The sequence below is a fragment of the Marmota monax genome, unplaced genomic scaffold (genome assembly GCF_021218885.2).
Source record: "Marmota monax isolate L192 unplaced genomic scaffold, Marmota_monax_Labrador192_F-V1.1 WCK01_AAM20220418_F8-fsc01338, whole genome shotgun sequence".
Classification (NCBI taxonomy): domain Eukaryota; kingdom Metazoa; phylum Chordata; class Mammalia; order Rodentia; family Sciuridae; genus Marmota; species Marmota monax.
In genome coordinates, this window is record NW_026692884.1 from 36,907 (window position 1) to 55,509 (window position 18,603).

General features: G+C 49.8%; 1 long non-coding RNA gene across 1 annotated transcript; it reads left to right on the forward strand.

The window, feature by feature from the left end:
- The first annotated feature begins 4,262 nt into the window (after positions 1-4,262).
- On the forward strand, positions 4,263-9,129 carry LOC124096643 (uncharacterized). Its single transcript, XR_006852927.2, has 4 exons — positions 4,263-5,292; positions 6,083-6,166; positions 7,092-7,286; positions 8,895-9,129. It is a non-coding gene; the product is annotated as an uncharacterized LOC124096643 (long non-coding RNA).
- Positions 9,130-18,603: the final 9,474 nt, after the last annotated feature.

The window sequence follows — 18,603 nt, forward strand, 5'->3', positions numbered from 1 at the left end:
AGGGCTGAAGGGTCCCTGTGGAAGAGGCCACCCAGAGAGTGGAGAGTTCCTCCTGGGACACCGTCTTTTGCCTGTGGGCTGAAGGGTCCCTGTGGAAGAGGCCACCCGGAAACTGGTGAGTTCCTCCTCGGACACCCTCTTGGCCTGATGGCTGAAGTGTCCCTGTGGAAGAGGCACCCGGAAATGGAGAGTTCCTCCTGGGACACCCTCTTTGGCCTGAGGTCTGAAGGGTCCCTGTGGAAGAGGCCACCCGGAAATTGAGAGTTCCTCCTGGGACACCCTCTTTGGCCTGAGGGCTGAAGCGTCCCTGTGGAAGAGGCCACCCTGAAAGTGGAGAGTTCCTCCTGGGACACCCTCTTGGCCTGAGGGCTGAAGGGTCCCTGTGGAAGAGGCCACCTGGGAAGTGGAGAGTTCCTCCTCGGACACCCTCTTGGCCTGAGAACTGAAGGGTCCCTGTGGAAGAGGCCACCCGGAAATGGAGAGTTCCTCCTGGGACACCCTCTTTGCCTGAGGGCTGAAGGGTCCCTGTGGAATAGGCCACCCGGAAAGTGGAGAGTTCCTCCTCGGGCCCCCTCTTTGGCCTGAGGGCTGAAGGGTCCCTGTGGAAGAGGCCACCCTGAAAGTGGAGAGTTCCTCCTGGGACACCCTCTTGGCCTGAGGGCTGAAAGGTCCCTGTGGAAGAGGCCACCTGGGAAGTGGAGAGTTCCTCCTGGGACACCCTCTTGGCCTGAGAACTGAAGGGTCCCTGTGGAAGAGGCCACCCGGAAATGGAGAGTTCCTCCTGGGACACCCTCTTTGGCCTGAGGGCTGAAGGGTCCCTGTGGAAGAGGCCACCCGGAAAGTGGAGAGTTCCTCCTGGGACACCCTCTTTGGCCTGAGGGCTGAAGGGTCCCTGTGGAAGAGGCCACCCGGAAAGTGGAGAGTTCCTCCTGGGACACCCTCTTTGGCCTGAGTGCTGAAGGGTCCCTGTGGAAGAGCCCACCCGGAAATGGAGAGTTCCTCCTGGGACACCCTCTCTGGCCTGAGTTCTGAAGGGTCCCTGTGGAAGAGGCCACCCGGAAATGGAGAGTTCCTCCTGGGACACCCTCTCTGGCCTGAGTTCTGAAGGGTCCCTGTGGAAGAGGCCACCCGGAAATGGAGAGTTCCTCCTGGGACACCCTCTTTGGCCTGAGGGTTGAAGGGTCCCTGTGGAAGAGGCCACCCGGAAAGTGGAGAGTTCCTCCTGGGACACCCTCTTTGGCCTGAGGGCTGAAGGGTCCCTGTGGAAGAGGCCACCTGGAAATGCAGAGTTCCTCCTGGGACACCCTCTTTGGCCTGAGGGCTGAAGGGTCCCTGTGGAAGAGGCCACCCGGAAAGTTGGGAGTTCCTCCTGGGACACCCTCTTTGGCCTGAGGGCCGAAGGGTCCCTGTGGAAGAGGCCACCTGGGAAATGGAGAGTTCCTCCTGGCAAACACCTCCCTTGGCCTTTGGTGTGGCCCTGCAGGCAGGCTCGTGCAGAAAACCTGCAACCTCAAGACCACTGTCAGGGGATGTCAACTGCAAGGGCACCCAGGACCCGGATGCATCCAGCGTGAGAGTGGCATTTTCTGGCCTTTTGGATCATGGGGCTGTGCTCCCTTGCATGAGCGCAATGTGCCCACGTCCCCTGGATGCGGGGTCAATTTCCAAGTCTTGTCAGGATCTCCTGGGACGCGCCACCGGGGGCTCGATGGGCCCCAGGGAAGAACCCTGTGGGACCCTTGGATCTGGAGCAATACCCACCTGGGCAGGATGGTGGAGTTGGGAGATTTAGCAGAGGACATCTCCCCACCGTCATGGAGGACCCTGCTGAGCCCCGTGGAAGGCGACCACTGTCCCACCCTGGCCTGGGTAAGGGAAACTTGGGGCCCAGGGACCCTCCGCAAAAGGTGCCCCCGGGATTCTGAGCCCTGTGGGTGAGCGCACCTCTCCCAGGGGAGCTCATTCTCCAGGGTTCCTGGGGGTGGAGCACCCTCGGCCACCAGCGCTCAGGCTGCTGGGGTCCTGGGGGTGAGCGCCCCTCACCCTGCAGGACCCCAGCGGCCCTGAGCGTGGAGGGGACCCACCCTGGCCCTCCTGGAACCAGGCTTCCCTAGTTCCTAGGGGTGAGCGCCCCTCCTTTCGGCAGGGCTGGGCCTGGCCTGCTGGCTGTTGGTGAGCGCCCAGGCAGCAGCCTCCAGTCCCCAGGACTCTCTGGACCCTGCTGGTGAATGCCCCTCACCATTCAATGCTCAGTGCAGTGCTCAGTGTGCCCTGGGTGCTGCAGGTTCCTGCTTGGAGGCCCCCCACCCCCACACCAGTGTCACAGCCCTGTTCCCTTTCCCCAGGGTCCTGCTAGGGGAGGGCCCCTGGGTCCTTAGCATTCCTTGTGCACTGTGGCCTGCGGGTGAGCTCCCTCACCCATCAGTGCCCAGTGTCCTCGGTGTCCTTTGGCTGCGCCGCCTGTCTTGCGGTGGCGTGTTGGTCGCCCAGCAGGCTTCCTTGTCCTCAGGGGCTTGTGGGTGAGCGCCCCTGGCTCAGACCCCTCTGGGTCCTATGGGTGAGCGCCCCTCGCCCAGTAGTGCCCAGTGGGTCTCCTCTGGGTCCCTTGGGTGGCGCCCCTCCCTCGCCAGTGCTCAGTATGCCCTGGGCCCTGTGGGGGAGTGCCCTCGCTTGCCAGGGCCCAGTGTCCTCTGAGCTGTAATGCCACCTGGTGTCTGGGGAGTGAACTGTGTGGGTGGGGCCTTTCCCTCCTGGCCTGGGACACCCTCTTTGGCCTGATGGCTGAAGGGTCCCTGTGGAAGAGGCCACCCAGAAAGTGGAGAGTTCCTCCTGGGAAACCCTCTTGGCCTGAGGGCTGAAGGGTCCTTGTGGAAGAGGCCACCTGGAAATGGAGAGTTCCTCCTGGGACACCCTCTTTGGCCTGAGGGCTGAAGGGTCCCTGTGGAAGTGGCCACCTGGGAAGTGGAGAGTTCCTCCTGGCAAACACCTCCCTTGTCCTTTGGTGCGGCCCTGCAGGCAGGCTTGTGCAGAAATCCTGTGACCTCAAGACCACTGTCAGGGGATGTCAACTGCAAGGGCACCTAGGACCTGGATGCATCCAGCCTGACATGCCATTTTCTGGCCTTTTGGCCCTTGGGACTGTGCTCCCTTGCATGAGCGCAAGGTGCCCAGGACCTCTGGATGCCGGGACCAATTTCCAAGGCTTGTCAGGATCTCCTAGGACGCGCCACCGGGGGCTCGATGGGCCCCAGGGAGGAACCCCTTGGGATCCTTGGATCCGGAGCAAGGCCCACCTGGGCAGGACAGTGGAGGGGTGAGATTTGGCAGAGGACATCTCCCCACCGTCATGGAGGACCCTGCTGAGCCCCGTGAAAGTGGACCACTGTCCCACCCTGGCCCAGGTAAGTGAGACTTGGGGCCGAGGGACCCTCCGCAAGAGGTGCTCCCAGGATTCTGAGCCCTGTGGGTGAGCGGCTGTCTCCCAGGGGTGCTCATTCTCCAGGGTTCATGGGGGTGGAGCACTCTCGGCCCCCAGCGCTCATGCTGCTAGGGTCCTGGGGGTGAGTGCCCTTCACCCAGCAGGGCCCCAGCGGCCCTGATTGTGGAGGGGAGCCACCCTGGCACTCCTGGGACCAGGCTTCCCTAGTTCCTAAGTGTGAGTGCCCCTCCCTTCGGCAGGGCTGGGCCTGGCCTGCTGGCTATGGGTGAGTGCCCCAGGCAGCAGCCTCCAGTCCCCAGGACTCTCTGGGCCCTGCTGTTGAGCGCCCCTCGCCCTGCAATGCTCAGTGCGCCCTGGGTGCTGCAGGTTCCTGCTTGGCGGCCCCCCACCCCCACACCAGTGTCACAGCCCTGTTCCCTTTCCCCAGGGTCCTGCTAGGGGAGGGCCCCTGGGTCCTTAGCATTCCTTCTGCACTGTGGCCTGTGGGTGAGCGCCCCTTCCCCATCAGTGCCCAGTGTCTTCGGGGTCCTTTGGGTGAGCCGCCTGTCTTGCGGGGGCTTGGGGTCGCCCAGCAGGCTTCCTTGTCCTCAGGGGCCTGTGGGTGAGAGCTCCTCGCCTGAGGGCCCTTGGTGTGCCCGGGCCTCTGGGGCGAGCCCCCCAGGCGCGCCAGGGACCAGTGAGCTCTGGGGCCCGCGGGTGAGCGCCCCTCGCCCGATGGTCCCCAGTGTCCCCTGTGTCCTGAGGCTGAGCGCCCCTGGCTCAGACCCCTGTGGGCCCTATGGGTGAGCGCCCCTCGCCCAGCAGTGCCCAGTGGGTCTCCTCTGGGGACCGTGGGTGGCGCCCCTCCCTCGCCAGTGCTCAGTATGCACTTGGCCCTGTGGGGGAGCGCCCCTCGCCTGCCAGGGCCCAGTCTCCTTTGAGCCCTAATGCCACCTGGTGCCTGGGGAGTGAACTGTGTGGGTGGGGCCTTTCCCTCCCAGCCTGGGACACCCTCTTTGGCCTGAGGGCTGAAGGGTCCCTGTTTAAGAGGCCACCCGGAAAGTGGAGAGTTCCTCCTGGGACACCCTCTTTGGCCTGAGGGCTGGAGGGTCCCTGTGGTGTTCCTCCTGGCAAACACCTCCCTTGGCCTTTGGTGTGGCCCTGCAGGGAGTCTTTTGCAGAAAACCTAGGACCTCCAGACCACTGTGAGGGTATGTCAACTCCAAGGGCACCCAGTACCCGGATCCATCCAGCCTGACACCCCATTTTCTGGCCTTTTGGCCCATGGGGCTGTGCTCCCTTGCATGAGCGGAAGGTGTACGGGACCCGTGGATGCGGGGGCCAATTTCCAAGGCTTGTCAGTATCTCGTGGTGGCCCCCACCCCCTCACCATTGTCGCAGCCCTGTTCCCTTTCCAGAAGTTCCCTCAGGAAAGTCTGGAAAGGAAGTCTTGTCCTCATCCCATGTCCTGTTCTTTAACGTATTCTTTCACTTTGATGACAGTCACTGTTAGTTTCCTCGTCTGCCTACTCAGTCTTCTGGACTCTTTTGAGTATTTACTTTTTTTCTTGTTTTTTTACAGCTTTTTATGTGGTTTCTTTTGGGCTCTTGAGATACTGGGATTTTGAATTTCTTGGCTGTCTATTGTGTGGAGCCTGGCTGCTCTAAATGTGTAGGTGACCTTCATGTCCCCAGCTTGCGATGATTCCTGGAGACATCTGGCTGTCCTGTCTGTTTCTTCCTGGGGATTGACAATGGGTTCTTCTTCCCCATCTTGAGTTTCAGCATTTTGGGGACATACTCGCCATGTTCTGCTCTATACCCAGTGGGAGGAGCAGCACTGAGGAGAGGAAGAAGAGCTCCAGGCCAAGCAGGTGAGTGGGGAAAGTATCTGAGTGGGGTGGGCCTGGGCCCTGCTTTGTCCTTGGCCTCACCCAGTGGTGCGCCATGCCCTGTAGCCCTCCTGGGACTTCAGAGGTCACCAGTGGGCCCCTCCCTGCACCCTACCTGTGGTTCCATTGGATGTCGATCAGCAGGCTTTCTGAAGAGCACTTTTGGACTCATTATTAACTTCACTGGTACAGAGGATGTGACACACACTTCACAAGTCATCTTAAAATAAACCTCTCTTGATTGTAAATTCCATAGATCAAGGGCTTTTCACTAAATGTTTCAGTTGTGGCTGGTCTTTTGTATCTGTAGCCAGTTGATGGTTGCCTCAGAACCACCATAGACGAGATCAATCTCATAGCAATTGCTTTCACTGCTGTCTGATTCAAGAGAGAATTTGCTTGTGGTGTTCACTGGCCTATAGTTGAGTGTAGTTCTGACAAGAATGTTGGTTGATAATTTCATTTATACATAAGACAAAAACGAAACCAGCAGAACATTCATGTGCATTGCATTACTTTGTGTAGGGCAAAGGTGTGTTCTTGGTTGAATGGATGCTAGTGTTGAGTACTGGAAGTGTAGTTCCACACACTTTTGTAGCTATTGTTCATATCTCTTGTTCATATCTTTTGTAGCTATTCATAGTGGAATAGCTACAGACATAAACATTCCTGCATTATTAACCTTTTCTCCATCTCATCATTAAATTGAGACAATGAACAAAACAGCAAACCAGCCTGCAACAGGTGGTGATTGCCGATTTTCCTTTTGTAGATGCCTCATGGGACCCGTACTCTGCATGGCCGGGAAGGGACCTGGAGTAGAGAAGCACCATGTTTGCAAGTGAACAGGACTCAGGTGAATCCTGAGCATGGGTGATCGCAAGACTTGGTGGAGAGATCACCAGGTCGTAAGCCGTGAGAACAGCAGGGAACAGGAGGCCCAGAGTCTGGTCCTAGCAGCATAGGGTGGGCTGAAATGTCCAAGCGTGAGCCCTGCCATGGCCGAGCATGACTTCTACACACATGTTCCCATGCACATGGCATTGAGGGAGGATGCAGCAGAGCTGGCAGGGTTTGGGGCCACAGGGCCAGCTCTGTCCTAGAGCCCAACTGTGAAGGCTAATACCCCCGTGCTGTCTCCCCTGCTTCCATCCAGCTTCCAGGGCTGCTCTCCCTCCCCAGGCTTCTCCTGGCCCTCTGTTCCCTCCAAATGACTCTTCTCCTGGAGCCTCCACCACTGCTTCCCTCTAGAAGAACCCAAACCAAAGATGACAGCTTGGCTTGGGCTCTGCAGGGCTCCTCTGAACCTGAAGTTAGAGTTTAAGAAAACCATATATACCTTCATTCGGAGCAACCAACAGGAACTTTCAGGAGAAAAAGAATTCACTGAAAGCTCAGAGGTTGGGCAAATGCATCCACCTTTCTGGCACTCAGAAACATAAATAAAAGCAAAGCCACCCTCTGATCAGCAAAGACAATTCTTAAAATCAAGTGTCACTGAGGATGAGTTGAAATGGATATTTCCAAATAAACTACAGGCCAAGAAGCCAGTAGGAAGTAATGGAAAGTAAGTTCATAACTGGACCAGCACACAACCCAGCCTCAAGCTCACATGCCTTGGGCTCAATAATGCAGTTGGAACAATCAGAAGGAACTCTGGCTCACTTGTCCACTTCTAGAAATTGTAAAACACTTGAAAGGGGCAGGAGGAAGTGTTTATCGTAAGGCAGGATGAGCCCATGAAATGGGCAGTGCAGTGTGATAAGGAAATTCTTTTTCAGACCAAGGGAGGAAACTCCGTGTGATGAAGAGTGAAGGTGAAGGAGCTGAGAAGCTGGACAGAGTGGGCAGGAACATGCTGCAACTGCACAGAAGGCCACAGGGAGTAGGAACAGACCCAGCTGTCAGATGGACTCAGGACAAGGCACCCACCCCCTGCACAGTTCTGGTTCTGAAGTTTTGACCTTGGTCCATAGGTATGTGTCTGTGGAAGATGATGTGTACATTCATTAGCTGGGTCTTTGGGGGAAGGTCTACTTGTCTACTAGATGGTATATAGCAGCCTTTCCCACACAGGCCTCTGCCCTGGCCGCTTGCCCTTGCCTCTAGATCCCTGCACTGCTGCCTGCCACTCTCTGCAGCTCTCTTCCAGTAGCCCTGGAGCATTCTTGTGCAAGGCTACATCCCTCAGCAGTGCCCTGGCCAGGCCTGCAGGCCACCCTCAAGAAGGGCACAGCCACAGAGCTGGCACCATCACCCTCCAGAACAAGCAGGGCCCTCTCTTGAGCTGCAGGACTGGCCTCTGCCCCAGCACCCAGCTCAAGGCGTGGGACTGAGCCTCCTTTTGCAGGGGGAGAGAGGCTCCTCATTTCCCCAAGGTTTCCACAGTGATGTGTGCTGTTTTGTACTCAATTTAAAAAAGTAATTTAATTGCAGATAGCATGTTTTCTGAAAGACCCTGAGTGTGAATTAGCAGCCAGGGTCACCTGGTCATTCTGCTGATGCTTCATTGACCCCACAGCTAGGGCCTCTGGGAGCCTGCCCCTGATCACAGATGGACTCCCTGCTAGAACTGCAGGATCAATACTTTTGAAGGTGGAGGAAGAGCTAGAGGAGATGGAGGAGCTATGAGCTGTACCCCTGGAGAAAGGGTCTGGTTTTTGGGACTGTACTCAGGTGCCTGTACCCCAAGGGTGAATGAGGGGAGTGTAGGGGGTTCAGATAGCAAAGATCTCCATGCACACAGGGTTGGGAGGATGCAGAATGAGGTGTGAGGTAGGTCTGAGCACCTGCTATGATCCTCATATCCTCACAGATGTCCCCATTGACCTTCATGGAGGACACCTACACAGCCCTGTAGAGAAGTGAAGCCCCATGAGGTGAAGGGGGGTCCTGGGAAGTTGGATAGGACAGTGACTATATCCATGGAACCTGGAGTATGGGGCTGGGCAGGAAGACAGATGCTGACCAGGGCCCCTCCCCTACTGAAAGTCCACCTTATGCTGCACCTGGAGGACCCCAGGTGCTTCAGGACTGTAGGTAAAACTTAATCTAGGAACCACTCCTTCTAAGCCTGTTTTGTTGCTCAAATTTGCCTAAAAATGATCTTTTGACACTGACTCTTAACAGTCTATCACTTACCCTCTGATGAGAGACCAGATCAGACCAAAGGAAAGGACAAGTGCATCATGGTGACATGGGCCTAGACCACTTGGTGGACAGTCAGTAATATCTTCAGAAAAAGTTATTCAGAGATGGAGGCATTGTCAGAATGAAGATGGCCAGGTGCCAACCCTACCCAAGGTTGGCCTTGCCCAGGCTTTGGAGCAAGGTTCCCAAGTCCTCCACTAGGTGGAGCCGGGGGACATCTTTGCAGGTTGGCTCTTTTCCCTCAGCTCAGGGTGGCCTTGAGGGGATCTCAGCACCAATCCTGCAATAAAAGGACAGATAACACAAAACCCCTCATCCCTCAGGACTGCAGGATGGACAGGATAGTGGGCGCTGTGATGGGGCCCAATTAAAATCAGAAAATTTCAAAGAAGCTCCAAATTGCTTTTTTCTCAATCCCTGCCATTCTCTGCCAGTGTTCCAGCTCCCTTCAGGCAACTGTCCCATGCCCAGGATGGAAGTCCTGGCCCAGGAAGGAATTCAGGGCTGGATGGATCTCACCACAATGCCTAGCAGGGTCCCCTGGATCTACACATCTGCATTTCCCAGCTTCGTTCCTGTAGATGGCAGTGCTTCTGTGGGACAGCAGAGGCAGATCAGCTTCTTCCTCCATTTTGGCCAAACTGTGATTAAATCCATTTTTCCTTCTTACATTATCTTCTCTTATTTCTGATGCTGGTGAACGCCCCAATACAGTTAGAAGAGACTCCAGATTGTTGGGCCCCAAGAATAGAAAATCTCTTCCCCCATGCCTGCTCCCCTGCTGAGACTCCCAAGGGTCCACAGCCTGCTGAACCTGGGCCCCAACTGAGATGTGTCAATGTTCCCTGCACAGCTGATGGCCATGAGCATCCTGGTCCTGTGGTGTCCCAGCTTCCAGGGTCTCCTCAGTCCCCTCCTGGACTCCCTAACTTTCTTCCCTTTTCTCCTTATGCCATGCCCCCACAGGAAATCCCCCTAAGGGTATGAAGCCCCCTCCTGCCCAGACTACAGCTCTCCTGGGAAGGTCACTAGGGCACAGTCAGGGCTGGAGAGAGAGTCCAGAGAGAAGGGTCTCTGAATCCCACCCTGGAGGCCTACCCCACGGTTAATCCCCCTCCCCAGTTCTGCATTCCAGGAGGCAGCATCTGGAGTCCATTCCACTGGAGAAATGTGAAGGACTTGGGGCAAAGTCCTTGGGTGGGAAGCCTCTGGTATCTGGGTAAGCAGAAGGAAAGGCCAGGTGGGTGAGGGGTGGAGGGAGCCCACAGCTCTAGGGTATGGGGACCCTGAGTTGTGTGGTGTGGCTGCTGTCCTGCGGGCAGCCAGATGTGTCCTGGGCTGATGGGCAGCATGAGGGCTGGACCCTGATCCCTCAGTATATCCACATAGGCAGCTGGGGTGGGGCAGGGGGGTCAACAGGGCCAAGGAGGATGAGCCCCAGGGGAGCGGGAGGCCCTCCTCCAGGACCCAAGGCCCCCCATGGCCACCCCACATGGCATAGGAACCATGATCTGCAGCCTCAGTTCATACCACGCATGTGCACAGAACTTTCCATATACTGTCCATATAATGAGCCACAAAAACACTTCAATAGCATTCAAAGAAAGTGTGAGTGTGAAATGTGTATGCATGTGGTGTGGGTGAAGTGTGTGTGTGTGTGTGTGTGAAGTGTGCATGTCATGTGTGTGCTGTGTTTGTGTTTGGATAGTTGGGTGCTGTGCATGCCGTGTTGTTGTTTGTACAGCACAGTTTGGACAGGATGGTGTGTTTCTTGGGATTTGAGTTGCCATACTGTGTGTTGAGTGTGTGTGTGTGAGAGAGACATGTGTATGTTGGGTTGTGTGGTATGTAAGGAGGTGTGTGTGCATGGTATGTGCGCGTGTGTTTTGTCCTTCAATTCCATGGTGACTGTGCCTTTGCAGAGACAGGCCCTCAGGATGAAGGCCAGTAGAGCTGGTGCCACACTGCCCTCTGGTGGCACACCGCAGTTATGGTCATGACAATGATCCCTGTGTCCCCAGGACAACCTGTGACAGACAAGGAATGCTGTCAGACTGACATGTAAATCAAGACCCAAGTATCCACCACAAAATTCCGGTGTCAAGATGGCAGTAGGCTGATGGGGCCAGTGCCCAGCAGGAGCATGGCTTCCAGTGGCCTCATGGAGGACAGGAGAGAAGCACTGCTGCCCTCCCTGTGGCAGCCCCGGGAAAGCCTCCCACAGCTGTGCTCATGCTCATGCTCTCGGGCCCCAGGAGCAGACTCATGTTGCTGGAAAGGCCACAGGGCACAGGGATGAAAAGCCACCAAAGCCAAGACGTGTTCAGTGGCCATGTTGGTAATGACTGTGATTCTGCAGCTGCAGCCTTGAGTGCTCACACACAGTAGAGACGGATGAAGTAGGAAAACAGGGCATGCTCGCTGCTGGTCAGTGGCTCTGACAAAGGCCCTAGACAGATGCGAGGCCGCTCTCCACACCCTCCCCACTCTTATTTCACCACTCAAAACTTCAAAGCCTGAGACAGAGGGTGGCCCCTGGTCAAGGTTACAGGAGGATAATCCTGGGGGCCCTTCTGGGCCAAGAGCTTGCTCCTCAGTATCCAGGGTGATACCTGCTCAAGGGAAGGGTCTGACCAGGATGGGGCTGGAAGGTCCCTTCTCTGGGCCTCCTGGACCAGGGTGCTCTCTGTGAAGGAATGCCATCTTTCTTGATGTTTATTTTTGGTGTCCCCCTCCAAAAAAACCTTACCGTGCTATGATTGTCCTGTGGCTTTGTAGACCATACATGGAGTCATGAGTCCCTCCACTAACACCCCCAACAGCACCCCATCTGCTCTGAATCCATCTCTGTGCCCTTCCTTGTTCTTTCCAAGGCCTGGCGTCATCCTGTGGCCTTGGCTGGGAGGCTGATGTGGCTGAGGGAGGGAGGCCATGTCACTGCCAGGAGGAGAAGATAAACTCCCATCCAGGTGGCAGGGCAGTCTCTGCTGAGAAAGCAGGGTGACAGCCATCAGAGCAGCCGTGGGGATGGCAGGTGAAACAGGAGAAGTCAGAGGCCTTGAGCCACCTCCCAGATGCCTCTTTCCTGCCCCTTAGATCCACCTCACCCCTGAAGTGGTGGCCCTCATGCTTTCCCCACATGATGAAGACTTGGCCACCCTACAGCCCCTGGGCTGAATGTATTGGTAAAGCTCCCAAAATGAACATGTTACCTTGGAACTATGGGAGTTTTCCTTCTCTTCCCCCGTTCCCCTACAGACTTCTGGAAAACTGGGCTTCTTCCTAGAAATCTATTCTGCTTTTAAGGGGAGAAATGGATGAAATTTATGGAAACAGCCCAAAATGCAACCCTGGCGTCACATGCTGGCTTTCCTGCTTGTGATGGCAAAGGTAGCTGTGGATCCCTCCACTTCATCCTGCTGTCACAAGTAGCCACCAGTCCTGGGCTTGTGAGCACTTCTGGGTATCAGACACTGCTTCTCCAGGAGAAGATGGGTGGTAAGAAGCACTTCCCCTGTGATCGAGATCTACCAAGTGGGCAGTGTCTGTAAATGTTATTTTCAGATCAATGGTGGGATTTTTTTTTTTAAATTTGGGCAGCCAAAGTGGTAGTACAATTATGGAATTTTCACAATACCTCATTTTAAAGTTGGCAGCTGTTCAGGTTTTCTTTGGAACCTCTTTCATTCAGGGAGGGAAATGCTGGCTAGTGGGTGGCCTTCCTGCAGCCATAAGAACAGGGAGACAGATGCCCAGAAAAGCTGTCCACCTGCTGGCACCCTCTGCACTGGCAGCTATTAACTTTGAAAATCTAAATTCCTTCCTGATCTCCTGACTTAGAAATGGTCTGCTTGAAATGCAAGAAACAATCATCATCAAATGTTCCTAGTTAGCAGGAGCTTGCTTCACAAGAAGTTCCAATGTGACATGGATGGAGATGATAGTGATGCATTTACTGGTTTTCAGTTCAGCTGGTTTTCAAGAGAATTCTCACTGGGAACCAGGTTTAGTCAGGTAGTAAGTTGTGGGCTCTTATGGATATGCCTCTGATGTCACTCTGATTGTTTGGAACCTGGGTTAATTTCCTAACTAGTTTGGGGTACCATTTCTGCCACTGGTCACAAATCTTGCTTCAAATTGAAATTCAGTTTGGCTTTGAGTGTGGAGACACATGATGATGGCTTCACCTAATTCAGTGTTTGTTTTGACCAAAAGTTTATTTTTCTAAGTCAAAATGGTGAAAATATGTAATTTTAGTATGCACGACTGGCTCTTAATAAAAATCCCTGTAAGGAAAAAAGAAAAAAGAAATCAATGATAGATAAAAAGTAGAAGTCATTCTAACATCTAAATAATATGCCATTGAATGACAAATGGAAAACAGAAGAAATCAGGGATGAAATAAAAAATACTTAGAGGTAAATGAGAATAGTGATATAGCATATCAAAATCTCTGGGATACCATGAAGGCAGTGCTTAGAGGAAAATTGATTGCATTGAGCTCATTCTTTACAACAACAGAAAGTCAATGAATAAAAGACCTAACATTACATCTTAAAGCCCTAGAAAAAGAAGAACAAATCCACACTAAAAGCAATATAAAACAGGAAATAATTAAAATCAGAGATGAAATTGAAACAAAAGAAAAAATTTTAAAAATTGACAAAACAAAAAGTTGGCTCTTTGAAAAAATAAATAACATTGATAAACCCTTAGCCACATTAATGAATAGAAAGAGAGAAAACTCTACTAAAATTTGTAATGAAAAAGGAAACATCACAATGGACACTACTGAAATACAGAAGATAATTAAAAACTATTTTGAAAGTTTATGCTTTAATAAAATACTCAAGACATCAGCAAATTTCTGGAGTCATTTAACCTACCCAAACTGAACCAGGAGGACATACACAATTTGAACAGATCAATTTCAAGTAATGAAATAGAAGATGCTGTCAAAAGCCTATCAACTAAGAAAAGCCCAGGATCAGATGGATTCTCAGTTGAGTTCTACAAGACCTTCAAAGAAGAATTAACACCAATACTTCTCAAATTATACCATGAAATAGAAAAGAAGAGAACTTCCAAACTCATCCTATGAAGCTAATATCACTTTGATACCAAAACCAAACAAAGACACATTATGGAAAGAAAACTTCAGATTAATATCCCTGATGAATATAGATGCAAAAATTCTCAATAAAATTCTCAATAAAAAACATTAAAAAGATAATGCACCATGATCAAATGGGGTTCATCACAGGAATGCAAGGTTGGTTTAACATACAGAAAACAATAAGTATAACTCATCATACCAGTAGATTTAAAGACAAGAATTATATAATAATCTTAATAGATGCAGAGAAAGTATTTGACAAAATACAGCACCTTTTCCTGTTCAAAACACTAGAAAAACTAGGGATAGTAGAAACATACTTCAACATTGTAAAAGCTGTCTATGCTAAACCCAAGGCCAGCATCATTCTAAATGTAGAAAAACTGAAAACTCCCTCTAAGAACTGAAGCATGATAAGAATGCCCTCTTACACCACTTTTATTCAACATCATCTTTGAAATGCTAGCCAGAGCAATTAGAAGAAAGAAACTAAAGGGATATGAATAGAAACAGAAGAACTCAAACAATCAATATTTGCCAATGACATGATTCTATATTTAGCAGATCCAAAAAATTCCACCAGAAACATTCTAGAACTAATAAATTCAGCAAAGTAGCAGGATATAAAATTAACACTCCAAAATCAAATGCATTCCTATACATCAGTGATAGATCCACTGAAAGAGAAATTAGGAAAACTACCCTATTCACAATAGCCTCAAAAATATTTGGGAATCAATCCAACAAAAGAAGTGAAAGACCTCTACAATGAGAACTACAATCAAAACTACTCTAAGATTTCATCTCACTCCTGTCAGAAAATACAGGCATCAATAAATGTTTGCGAGGATGTGGTGAACAAAGTACACTCATGCATTGCTGGTGGGACTGCAAATTGGTGCAACCACTCTGGAAAGCAGTATGGAGATTCCTCAGAAAACTGGGAATGGAACCACCATTTTACCCAGCTTCTTGGTTTATACCCAAAGGACTTAAAATCAGCATACCATAGTGAAGCAGACACATCAATGTTTATGGCAGCTCAATTCACAATAGCTAGACTATCGAACCAACCTCAGTGTCCCTCAATAGATGAATAGATAAAGAAAATGTGGTATATATACTCAATGGACTATTACTCAGTTTTAAAGAAGAGTGAAATTATGGCATTTGCCAGTAAATGTTTGGAGTTGGAGAATATCATGCTGAGTGAAGTAAGCCAACCCCACAAAACTAAAAGCCAAATGTTTTCTCTAATATGTGGATACTAATTCACAATAAGGCAGGGGGCACTAGGGAAGAATAGCATTATTTTAGATTAGGTAGAGGGAAGTGATTGGAGGGGAGGGGAGGGATGTGGGGATAGGAAATATAGGAAAATTATTACTGTATGTGTATATGTTAGAGCCATAGTAACAAAAACAGCATGGTATTAGCACTGAAACAGATACGTAGACCAATGGTACAGAATAGAAGACACAGAGACAAACCCATATAAATACAGTTATCTTGTACTAGACAAAGGCACCAAAAACATTCACTGGAGAAAAGATAGCTTATTCAACAAATGGTGTTGGGAAAACTGGAAATCCATATGTAGCAAAATGAAATTAAACTTCTATCTCTTACCATGTACAAAAATCAAGTCAAAGTGAATCAAAACTTAGGAACTAGAACAGAGACCCTGCACCTAACAGAAGAAAAAGTAGGCCCAAATCTCTACCATGTTGGCTTAGGAACTGTCTTCCTTAACAAGACTACTAAAGCACAAGAAGTAAAATAAAAAAATGAATAAATGGGATGGAATTAAACTAAAAAGCTTCTCCATAGCCAAGTAAATAATCCATAACTTGAAGAGAGAGTCTACAGAATGGAAAAAATTCCTTACCACATGCATCTCAGATACAGCACTAATCTTGAGGATATACAAAGAATTAAAAAAAAACCCTTAACATTAAATAACCAAATAACCCAATTAATAAATAGGCAAAGGAACTGAACAAACAGAAAAAAATACAATTAATCAACAAATATATGAAAAATGTTCAACATTTCTAGCAATTAGAGAAATGCAAATCAAAACTACTCTAAGGTTTCATCTCCTGTCAGAATAGCAATCATCAAGAATGCAGGCAGCAATAAATGTTGGCGAGGATGTGGGGGAAAGGTACATTTGTACATGGCTGGTGGGACTGAAAATTGATGTAACCACTCTGGAAAGCAGTATGGAGATTCTTTAGAAAACTTGGAATGTACTACCATTTGACCCAGTCATCCCACTATTAGGTTTATACCCAAAGGATTTAAAATCAGCATACTACAGTAACACAGCCACGTCGATGTTTATAGCAGCTCAATTCACAATAGCTAAACTATGGAACCAACTAGATGCCCTTCAACAGATGAATGAATAAATAAATGGTAATATATACACAATGGAATACTACTCAGCCTTCAGGAAGGATTAAATTATGGCATTTGCTGGGAAATGGATGGAACTAAAGAATATTATGCTAAGTGAAATAAGCCAATCCCAAAAAATCAAAGGCTGAATGTTTTCTCTGATATATGGATGCTAATTCATAAAGGAGTGGGAAAGGGTTGGGAAGAATAGAGGTAATTTGGACTAGACAGAGGGAAGTGAAGGAAGGGGTGGGGGAATGGGGATAGGAATGATAGTAGAATGGATTGGACATTATTACCCTATGTACATACATGATTACGTGACCTGTGTAAATCTACATCATGTACAACCAGAAGAATGAGAAGTTGTACTCAATTCATGTATGATGTGTCAAGATGCATTCTACTGTCATGTATAACTAATTAGAATATATATATATATATATATATATATATATATATATATATAGCTGTCAAAAAAAGAAGAGGAGGAAAATCTCTGACATTAAGTCTTTAAAGCAATTGCGATTAGGTGTGTCAACCTAAATAATTTTTAAAATTACATACTCCAAAGAATACTGACATTTATTTGGGGGATGACAGATGTTTGCAATGGGAATATGCATGTCATAGTGAACTGTGGGTGTACTTGAAGAGGTTGAGCAGGGCAGAATGGTACACCCCTATAATCCAGCTACGTGGGAGGCTGAGGCAGGAGGATTACAAATTTGACACCATCCTGAGCAACTTAGCAAGACCCTGCCTCAATATAAGAAAAATAAAAAGGGCCAACAACAGCTCAGTGGTGGAGTGCCCTTGGATTCCATCCCCAGTGTCTGTCTGTCTGTCTACACACAAAGAAATTGAGGCAAGGGGAAGTTTTAATGAGAATTATGTCAGATATTTTGAAGCAAATAATCCTTGGCCACAGTGGTTAACAATAAGCGTGGTGTTAGTCCAAGGTTGAACAGTTTCTGGGCAGATGTCCTTGCACTGGTACTTTTTGTATAAGGTTGTGGCAGCCCCTGTTCAGCTAGTGACTCTGGAAGAGTGTTTTGTGATGGTAACTATCAGGCAATCATGTAAATCATGTGTAAGAGTCCTTCCTTTGGCTTTGCTGATTTATTTATTTTTGGTTAGGTTTGACACAAGTGACTCCATTTTGATTCTGACAACATTCAACATTTCCTTCACAGATGCTCTGGGGAAAAAAAAAAAGTTGAAATGTGTAGTTTAGATCTGGTGACCTCACTCACTTAGTGCACAGTTGTGTTATTTCCTCACATGCTTACAGCTGTGAACCACCACCATGACCAAGTCAGGCCACCAGCAGCTCCACCAGACCAAAACATTTCTCTGAGCAGTTTTACAGGAAATTGCCAGCCCTAACCTGAGAACCACTCTTCTGTTTTCTCTCTGGGTGGCCTTTTAATGAGCAGGACTAGATGGTTCTGTGAGTCCTGGAGGACAGAATCTTGTCCAGTCAATATTGTGTCCCCATTGCCCAGCACAGAGCCTGGTTGCAGTTGGTGTTGGGAAACCTTTGTTAGGTATGAAGAGAGGGGACAGGAGGAAGAATACTGAGAGGGGCAGGAGCCTTGGCCTCCAGTCCTGGTGCTGTCCCATGCTTGCTGTTTGACCACTTGGGAGTCAGTGGCCTTCTCTTTTCTTAACAAACATTGTATAAGAATTGCGATTTTGTGTGGCCAAACATGCTATGCTAAGCAAATGTTGATGGGTACGGAGGCGGAGTGTTCCCATGGGAGAAGCATTCTTACATGAAGTGGAGTCTCAGGGCAATATGGAGTCTGTTTGGTGATTGCTCATATAGCCTGGCCCATAACATGGTGAAGTTGATTTCTACCTATTTTTGTGGTTATTATGAATGGGATTTGTAAGACGCCACACCACACTACGAATGGGAGACACCACACAACACAAATCACCGGAGAGGTTCTGCTTTATTACAAAAGGCTGTGTGTTTATATAGATTTAAGGAGAGGTAGCAGGGCTGAAGTAGATAACAGGTCGCCCATTTATTGGCAAGCTCTTCCATATGTCAGTTCCGGAGCCCAAGAAGTTAATTCTCATTGGGGCTAAGGTTTCCCACCTGCAGGATTTGAACATTGGTGCCGGCGGGAACGTTTCTCGCCAGTGAAAGAAAAAAAGAGGAGAAAGAGTGTCGTTAGGCACCATGTTGGGGTTTTTCTCTGGGGTGCTGCTGCCATTATATGTTTTCCCAACATTCCTCCCTTTTTTGTTTTCTTAGGAATTGGGGCATCGTTGGTCAGATCTGGCTGCTTCTGGCTGTGTGGGGGTGGCGTAGGGCCTAGAAGGGGAAGTGGAGGAATGTTCGGGGGGGGCAGATCTGGGGATATCATGGCAACCAGAAATAAAACCCAGTGGCTATAGACAGCTACTTCCGTAAGGGTGAAGTCTATGAAAGTTCCCTGAAACCACAAGTCATTGATGGCATCGAACCAGTCCTGGATGGAGGAGATAGTTGGTATCAGCCACTGATCCTGTAGCAGAGACTCTAGGAAATACTGGAAGTGTTGCCTTGACATGGCGTCACCAGCACCTGAAGAAGATCAGAGCAAACAAAAACAGGATGAAGATAAAAA